Below are 9,594 nucleotides of genomic sequence, written 5' to 3'. Positions count from 1 at the left end.
TATTTTGTGGTGTACAACTCACTCACTGTGTTTCCAAAGAGAACACACACTCTTTTAATACAGGAGAACAAACACCTCACAAATATTATAGAACTAAGCACTCAAATGCTTATAAGATGAGAGAAAACTTGAAGAAGGGATGATTTCAGAATGAAGGGGGAACTCTATTTATAGAGCCTCTTGACCGTGTGAATACGCGTTAAAAACGCGTATTCATATTTCCACGAAATTTCTGCGCATCCCACGTTTTTTTTTAATTTATTTCTTTGATTGGCCCCATTTCTTTGCCAACCTTGAAAAGTCTTTGCCGACAACTAATACTTCTTATACATGTGGAGTATTAAAAAATCATATATCAGTATCAAATCTAAAATATTTTGTACTCAAATATCATATATTATTATCATATTTTCAATGTTTTTGTACGAAATTCCATGGGAGAAAACAATTAAGAGTTCAAGAATACAAAAATTGTGTTTTTTTGTGAATAAAAAAAAATTGAGATGAAAAAATTTGAACCAAAATACGACTATAAGATTTATTTATCAGTTTCTCTTTATTTTTTTCACTTTAACGAATAAAAATAAATGGGTACGAAGAAGCCGTGGAACGTTCTTGTTCATAAAATATATTTGTGCTCATCATTATATAATATAATATAATATAATATAATATAATTTAAAGGTGAATCATAGTTGGAAAGACCATTGCGTAAATTTAAAAAAAGGAAATGGAGAAATGACATGTTTGTGGCTGATAGGACCATGTCGTCCTAAATTCTTCTTGAAAATCTCCATCCTAGAAAATCACCTAGTTTAGTTTGTATTATTTCTCTAACTTCTATTTTATTCATACATTTGACTTCATAATATTAAATATACAAAAAAATTATTCTGACTATTAATGAGCAGACATATCTCTTCACAAATTGGTTGTCTCTTAAAGAGTCGTAGACAGCTAGCTGTGACTGGCTCTTTTTTATTTTTAGTTTTTGAAAATATAATATATTTTAATACTCAATATCTACATTCTACACTTTCTTTAATATATATATACACACACACACACATATTCTACACCACTTGAGCAATGTACACGTTTCTTACCTGGATTACAAAAAGAACAAAAATTCTAACTAGGATTGTTCTCCTATGTGAGAAAAGATTGACATATCATACTTGGAAGGTTCGAGTGAGTAATTAAATGATTGATCGAAGGTCATGAATCCAATTCTCTATAAACAATTTTTCAAATAAGCTAGTCAGACAGATTTAATCAATGTAGTTACCGATAAGCGTGATTTACAACGACCACGAGTTTCATTATCATTAAAAACGATTAACATTTCATAAGTTTAATTTAAAAAAAAAAACGATATGATTTTATATATAAAGTTGTTTATGTCTAGTAACATAAAATTTTAAAAATATTATATTTTGTTCACAAAAATATAGGATCTCAATGCACAAAAATAAAGTGAATATATTCCTCCAAACTTACAAGAAGTGAACCCAAAATTATATTTATATTTATTTTTCTATTCTTGAAACAAAAATGATAATTATGTAATTTGCATCGAACAATATAATGATTTTATTAACGCAAATTCTTCTATGCATGGATATATGCAACTCCCAATGATATCACGAGTTACCTTAACACAAATCACATTTTTTATGGCAATTTTTTAACCTCATTTTCCTATAGTGCACAAATCGTCTTGTTCGCTCCGGACGATGAATAAGCTAGAAGTTCAGATCTCAACTGCATCAACAGCCTTTCGAGATAGTTTAGCCCTTCGCCATCTCGACCAGCTAGCAAGTAATTCGAACCAATTCTTACTTTACACACAAGATTAACCAAGTTAGAAAGTTATTGTAAAACTTTGTAGACACTTGCATATTCATCTCAACAGTCGTCGTTGTAAGACTGTATATCAGAAGGAATAAACCTAAACATAAGCAGATGTCTTCAATCACTGACAGTCAGAAGCATCTTTCTAAGACTAGAAAAAAATTACGATGGATTTTGGTCAGGAACCTAGCCCTCAAGATATGATCAAATAACTGTTTTGGCATAAAATGCTTCTCTCTAGAGTTTTTGTATTCTACCCAAATCATTCATACTAATCAAACAATCTCACAGACCAACAAATGAAACTGGAAAAAATCCATGTTAAAACAAAAGTAATTCAACTTGTTATACCATAATATCACAAGGTCATACCCATCAAGAGAATTGTATAAACATTTCATATGGGAATAATTGATGTAGAGTTTTTGACACATGATTGTGTTTGTCTCACTAACTTGTGGACTTTCCACCATTTTTGGTTCTGATATCCAAAAATAAATAAATAATTTTATTGCAGAAATCTCCGGGTCATCAACTATGTCAGTTAAAACAAAGAAAAAGTGTGTTCATGCTAACACCACATGTCCAAGGTAACCAGGGTTTTTAAGTGATATCAGATCAGGGCGTTGCATCTGCATTTTTCTTCCTAGTCGTGCTGCTTCCTCAGGACTTTTAGCTTTTTTTATGTCTTCGAAGCAGTTCTTTCCAACAGGATCATCTACTCCGACAAAATTATGTGCCTACAAATTAGAGAAACTTAGAAAAAATCTACAGAAGATGTGTGGAAATATTACTGCAGCTATAAACCAACAAAGATGCCTGTTAATAGTGTTCCACACTTTGCCATGTGGAAAAATCACCATTTTCACCAGGAATTTGAATTGGATGCAAAGAGAAGTTTGAAAAGGCACCACAAGGATCCCACGTTTTATAAAAGAATATGATGCTTGTTTCGTAAGGAGAAACAGTAGGATCGATCACAGAAGTTTCATCTATAGATGGAATCATAGGTGCTAATTCGGGAACTGAGTGAAGAAATTCACTTACAAGCATGTCAGGACCAATCTGTGTTTCATGCATCACATATTATAAAACGAAAAAAAATTATAATCCTAACTGAAAACTGTTATTTGAAGGGGTAGAAGACCATGTCTGCTTTCTTCATACATCCATTTCAGAAGAGGGTTTATAAAGTCATTGTAGACAACACAAAAGAAGACACTGGCAGAAAGAAAATTAATGTTAGGAAGAACAATAGTATATTCTTAAACTCTCAGTAATTTTTCTTATTTTTCAATTGTTCTAGTTCTACTAATTTATACAGAGTATTTTAGCTTAATTCTAGCCCAATCCAGTAACGAAAAGAACTATACAAATTTATCTCTAAGTATTTAAGAAATAAATATTTACAAAATATGAAATATTTTTATTTCTATTTTCTCAAAACTCTCCAACAAGTTGGTGCAAAGATATATGCCATGCCCAACTTGCCTGTGAAGTCTTCGAATTTCGGTCTGATGTGTCCTTTTCTCAATGCGTTGGCAATCTGCTCTTCAGAAGTGACAAAAGATATACATATGATTTCATTCTCCATCTTCTCTTTAATGAAATGTCTATCGACATCGAAATGCTTAGTACGATCGTGCTGAACATGATTCTTAACAATACTAATTGGAGACTTGTTATCACATAATTTCATGGGAACCTATTGTTGGATCTCGGTTTTCTACGTGCCCAAACGCAGCGGAAGTTTTAAAATTTTTATTTTATTTTGAAAACAAAATAACTTTTGGACAATCGTATGGTTTTCAGGAATTAAACATACATAGGATGTTCAGAAAATTATACCTTTGTGAGTTAAATCACTGGACTCCAACTAATTCGGTATAAACAGATTAGCTCTTGTTGATTCCCTTCGAACTTTCTTCAAGAAATCCTCTTATCAAGTCCACGACTAGATAGTGTGTTCCTCTTCAAATTTGCACTAGAAAATATGGAAGATATTTGCGTAGGAGAGAAAATAATTGAGAGAGGCACAAATTTTTCCCTTTTTCAAGGAAGTGGCCGATTTTCTTTTCTTTGGAATGGAGGCTCACGTGAATTTGAAGTTGGTGGCTAGGTTTTCAATTTTTTTTGTGTTATTTATAATTAACTTAAACCCTAATTACATAATTAACATTAATGGGCTTGATTTAATTAATTGGGCTAGTCCAACTAGTTTAATTAATTTAATCAAAGTCCATTAAAACTTTAATTATTTAATATGTTGGACTTGTACCCCTACAAGCCCATTAAACACATTATCCACCATATTTAATTTATTAATTAATCAACTCAACTTTTGAGCTTAATAAATTAAATACATTATAAATTCAACATTTGAATTTATTATTTAAATTATAAATTCAACTCCTAGAATTTTTTTATCACCTCTAAAATTCAATATTTAATAAACCCAACATTTGAGTTTAATAAATTAAATTCTCAAATTTTATAAATTCAACTACTTGAATTTATTCTCTCAAAATTTAATTATCAGAAATTCAACTCCTTGAATTTACTATATAACATAAATTCAACTTCTTGAATTTATTCTCTCAACGGGAACAAACGATCCAGTACTTGTGTGACCCTCAATGGTTCAGGGATACAGCTAGCCGTGGGTTCACAACTCTTTGTGATTCAGAATAACATTTATTCTTATTCGGGTTTACCCTAGTTAACCCCATTCTTTTCATCAACCCTTTGATCAAGAATGTCAGAACTCATTTCTGATTGCACCCATCGGATCATGGTAAGAGCGTCTAGTAGCATCGCCCCATGATCCCCTAGGTATCACTGATAGTGCCTGCAAGAACCAGTCGATTATGATTAGCGTACAGTACGGTCCCTTCATCTCATATATCCCGATCGAATCTGCAACCATTGGTTCATCGAGGGTTGCATATTGATTCGATAACTATGTGATAACTTTAATAGTGGCATCGCGTGTACTATTGGAGAACTCTTTCTCTAACGTACATCTCATACTCTGGCCAGAGATTCCATGCACTATTATTACATCAGATCACATTGGATATCCACACCCGTAGGTGAGCAGTGAATCCCCGACTACAATGCACTGGCTCCTATATGTGTCGCACCTATAGCCAACCTCGCCACCTGATGACTCTCCTGGAGTCGGTAAACGAGTCACAGCACAGCCCTAGCATATAGAGCCTCAGTGTTGTCCCGGGTCATAAGGACTAATGGTGTACAATCATAACCACGGACTTATCATCTCGATGAATGATAACCACTTGGAAAGTCCGAGGGAGGGTTTTTCGGTATAATCAACATATGACTACCCATCTGTATGTTTGGACATCTCTATGCCCTTACCAAGAAACGCAGTACACAACATCACAGATGCTAGTCTCGAGCTCAAGCGACCTTTATCCATGTTTTAGGCGGCTGAATCGACTAGGAACGAATTTAGATCTTACAGTGTTTACAAATGAGTTTCAACATCGAATTACGATTCATTTGTATTAAAGTATAATCAAGGTCTTTATCTATGTTTGAAATCATGGGTATACAGATAAAGAAATAACAAACCATGAAATAATGAATTATATTAAAATAAAGATTGTTCTTTACAACTGAGTCAATAAAATCCCTAGTCAACAGTTGACTTGCAGGACATCTACTCTAACAATCTCCCACTTGCCCTAGAGCCAACTACCCATAAACTTTAATCCCATTGCTTCGCGATGCTTCTCAAACAATGGTCCTGGCAAGGGCTTCGTAAGTGGATCGGCAACGTTATCTGCAGAGGGGACTCTTTGGACTGATATGTCTCCCCTTCCCACAATCTCCCGGATGATGTGGAATTTCCTCAGTACATGTTTGGATCGCTGATGAGACCTTGGTTCCTTTGCTTGCGCAACGGCACCAGTGTTGTCGCAGTACACCGGGACTGGATCAACTCCGTTAGGAATAACGCCCAACTCTTGGACAAAATTCCTCATCCAAACTGCCTCTTTAGCTGCAGCAGATGCAGCAATGTACTCAGCTTCAGTGGTGGAATCCGCAACGGTGTCTTGCTTGGAACTTTTCCAAGATACAGCCGCACCATTAAGCATGAATACAAAACCAGAGGTCGATTTCGAATCATCTACATCACATTGGAAGCTAGAATCAGTGTAGCCTTCCAATTTTAATTCTCCACCCCCATAGACCATGAACAAGTTCTTAGTTCTTCTCAAGTACTTAAGAATATCTTTCACGGCCTTCCAATGCATTGGACCAGGGTTCGCCTGATATCTGCTTGTAACACTCAAAGCGTAAGCAACATCAGGACGTGTCGATATCATACCATACATGATACTACCAATAGCTGACGCATATGGAACACGTGTCATCATCTCTATCTCTTCTTCAGTTTTGGGACACATTGCTTTCGATAGAGTAACACCATGACACATTGGTAAGTATCCTCTCTTGGACTCTTCCATAGAGAATCGCTTAAGAATGGTATCGATATAAGTGGCTTGGGTGAGTCCCAGCATCCTCTTCGATCTATCTCTATAGATCTGTATTCCCAATACATAAGATGCTTCACCCATGTCCTTCATGGAGAATTTACTGGCCAACCATACTTTAGTTGATTGCAGTAATCCTACATCATTCCCAATGAGCAGGATATCATCAACATAAAGTATTAGGAATGTCACTGCACTCCCACTAGCTTTCTTGTACACACATGGTTCCTCGGGATTCTTAGCAAAACCAAACTCTTTGATAGTGCTATCAAATCTGAGGTTCCAACTCCTTGACGCCTGCTTGAGACCATAAATTGATCTTTGAAGTTTGCATACCTTATGTTCACTTCCTACTGATGTGTATCCCTCAGGTTGAGACATATAAATTTCTTCTTTGATGTCTCCATTGAGAAATGCAGTCTTTACATCCATTTGCCATATCTCATAGTCATACCATGCTGCTATGGCTAGTAGTATTCTAATGGACTTAAACATAGCAACTGGTGAAAAAGTTTCCTCATAGTCAACCCCTTGCCTTTGAGTATAACCTTTTGCAACCAGTCTTGCTTTGAAGGTCACTACCTTTCCATCCGCCCCAAGCTTTCTTTTGTAGATCCATTTGCATCCTATGGGAACGATTCCCTCAGGTGGATCCACTAATGTCCAGACTTGGTTTGAATACATAGAGTCCATTTCTGACTGCATGGCTTCAAGCCATTTAGTTGAATCAGTATCAGATATTGCTTCTTTGAAATTCATTGGATCACATCCAACACAAGGCTCATCATGGTCTTGTTCATGAAGAAGTGTATATCTGGCAGGTGGTCTAATAACCCTATCAGACCTTCTAGGAGCTTGTACTTCAACTACTGGTTCTAGGGGATTAGGTTCAACTTCTAAAGTTGAGGGAGTATCTTGAATTTCTTCAAGTTCTATCATCTTGCCTTTTCTATCTAATAGAAACTCCCTTTCCAAAAAGGTGGCATTTCTTGAAACAAACACTTTTGCTTCACTAGGATGATAGAAATAATATCCAACAGAATTCTTTGGATATCCTACAAAGTAGCACAAAGTGGATCTACTATCCAATTTGTCTCCCACTGTCTGCTTCACATACGCAGGACATCCCCATATTCTCAAGTAAGAATACTTGGGAGGTTTCCCCATCCATATCTCATATGGTGTTTTATCCACTGCTTTAGTATGGACATTATTCAACAACATTGCCGCAGTTTCAAGCGCAAAGCCCCAAAACGATGTAGGCAATTCAGTGAATCCCATCATAGATCGAACCATGTCCATCAAAGTTCGATTTCGACGTTCAGAAACACCATTCAATTGTGGTGTTGCTGGTGGAGTCCACTGTGAGAGAATCCCATTCTCTTTTAGATAACCCAAAAATTCAGCACTCAAGTATTCTCCACCTCGATCAGATCGAAGTGCTTTAATACTTCTTTGTAGCTGATTTTCTACTTCAGATCTGAATTCTTTGAACTTTTCAAATGCTTCAGATTTGTGTTTCATCAAATAAACGTACCCATACCTCGAATGGTCATCAGTAAAGGTAATGAAGTAGTAATGCCCAAATTTTGTGCTAACACTTAGCGGGCCACAAACGTCTGTGTGGATCAAATCCAGTAGACCATGTGCACGTTCCACGTTTCCACTGAATGGAGTTTTAGTCATTTTTCCTTTTAGACAGGACTCACAAGTTGGTAGAGAATTTATGTCTGACAGGTCAAACATGCCTTCTCCCACTAGCTTGTGCATCCTTCTTTGGGAAATATGACCTAGTCTAGCGTGCCATATTTGTGCGGGATTTGGATCTTCTATTTTTCTTTTGTTTGTTGTTGTTTTCGTACGCGCTTGGATATTGTTCAACGGAATATCTTTTAATTTTAAGTTATAGAGATCGTTTGTTAATTCTCCAGTTCCAATCAAACATTCATTCTTGTATAAATTGCAAACACCTTTAGCAAAAACACAAGAATAACCATCCCTATCAAGCATAGAAATAGAAATAATGTTTTTAACCAATTCAGGAACAAATAAAACATCTCTCAAAAACAACTTAAAATTATTGTCCAAAATTAAAGTAACGTCTCCAATGGCAGTGGCAGCAACTCTTGCTCCATTTCCCAGTCTTAGAAAGGTCTCACCATCTCTAAGCCTCTTGCTTCTTCCCATCACCTGCAAATCATTGCATAGATGAGAACCACATCCGGTATCCAATACCCAAGAAGAGGAATTAATAGAAACATTAACTTCAATATAAAACATACCATGGCCAGAACGCTTCTGGGCAAGATACTCCGCGCAATTACGCCTCCAGTGTCCAGGCTTGTTGTAGTGGAAACAGATTTGTTCTGACTTGTCAGGCTTTGTGGGCCCCGGATTAGGTTTCTTGTATGACTTCTTGTTGGGCTTGTTCTTCTTTGGAAGGGCAGAACGCTTCTTGCCTTTATATGGGGCTCCTTTTTTTCGTGCCGGACGAAGAACCCACTAGAAAAACAGGCTTATCCTTTTTGATTGTGGCCTCATAACTAGTAAGCATATTGACCAACTCTTCAAGGGTGGCCTCAAGCTTATTCATATTAAAATTAACCACAAATCCATTGAACGAGGTAGGCAAAGACAGCAAAAGAATATCAGTCGAGAGCTCACTAGGCATAACCAAGTCGAGTCCCACCAACTTCTCAATGAGCCCAATCATCCTAACACCATGCTCATGGACTGAAGCCCCTTCTCGCAAACGTGTAGTCATGATTTCTTTAACAACAGCATGTCTCTCTGAACGAGTTTTTACAGCATACAATTCTTTCAGATGAAGGTGAATGTCAGCAGCATTCACCGCCTCCTCGCACCTCCTTTGAAGTTCATTCGACATAGAAGCCAACATGTAGCTCTTAGCTTGGAGATCATGATCCCAATGTTTCTCAAGCTTAGCTAATTCAGTCCTACTGATATCAGGAGCCGCCTCCTGAGGTGGCTTCTTATCAAGCACATACGCAATCCTTTCGGAGTTCAGAACAATATTTAAGTTTCGAAACCAGTCATGATAGTTAGGGCCAGTCAATTTGTTTTGATCGAGAATGATTGAAAGCGGGTTACGAGTAGTCATCGTAAATATACTGAAAATGGAAAAACAGATAATGGTTACTGATAATTTTAAAATAATTCTAAGATATAAAATATGGATTTTTATTTTATAAATTTC

General features: G+C 36.2%; 1 long non-coding RNA gene across 1 annotated transcript in view; it reads right to left on the bottom strand.

The window, feature by feature from the left end:
* Nucleotides 1-2,787: 2,787 nt before the first annotated feature.
* LOC140982506 (uncharacterized) overlaps nucleotides 2,788-9,594 on the bottom strand; it is a 12,142-nt gene continuing 5,335 nt past the window's right edge. The window contains exon 3 of the long non-coding RNA XR_012176291.1: nucleotides 2,788-3,559. This is a non-coding gene — a long non-coding RNA (uncharacterized lncRNA). The remainder of the gene's footprint in view (nucleotides 3,560-9,594) is intronic.

This window comes from Primulina huaijiensis, chromosome 8, assembly GCF_012295235.1.
Source record: "Primulina huaijiensis isolate GDHJ02 chromosome 8, ASM1229523v2, whole genome shotgun sequence".
NCBI classification, from domain to species: Eukaryota; Viridiplantae; Streptophyta; class Magnoliopsida; order Lamiales; family Gesneriaceae; genus Primulina; species Primulina huaijiensis.
Note: the sequence above shows the minus strand (reverse complement) of the source record. Positions and strands in the feature narration are given on the sequence as shown.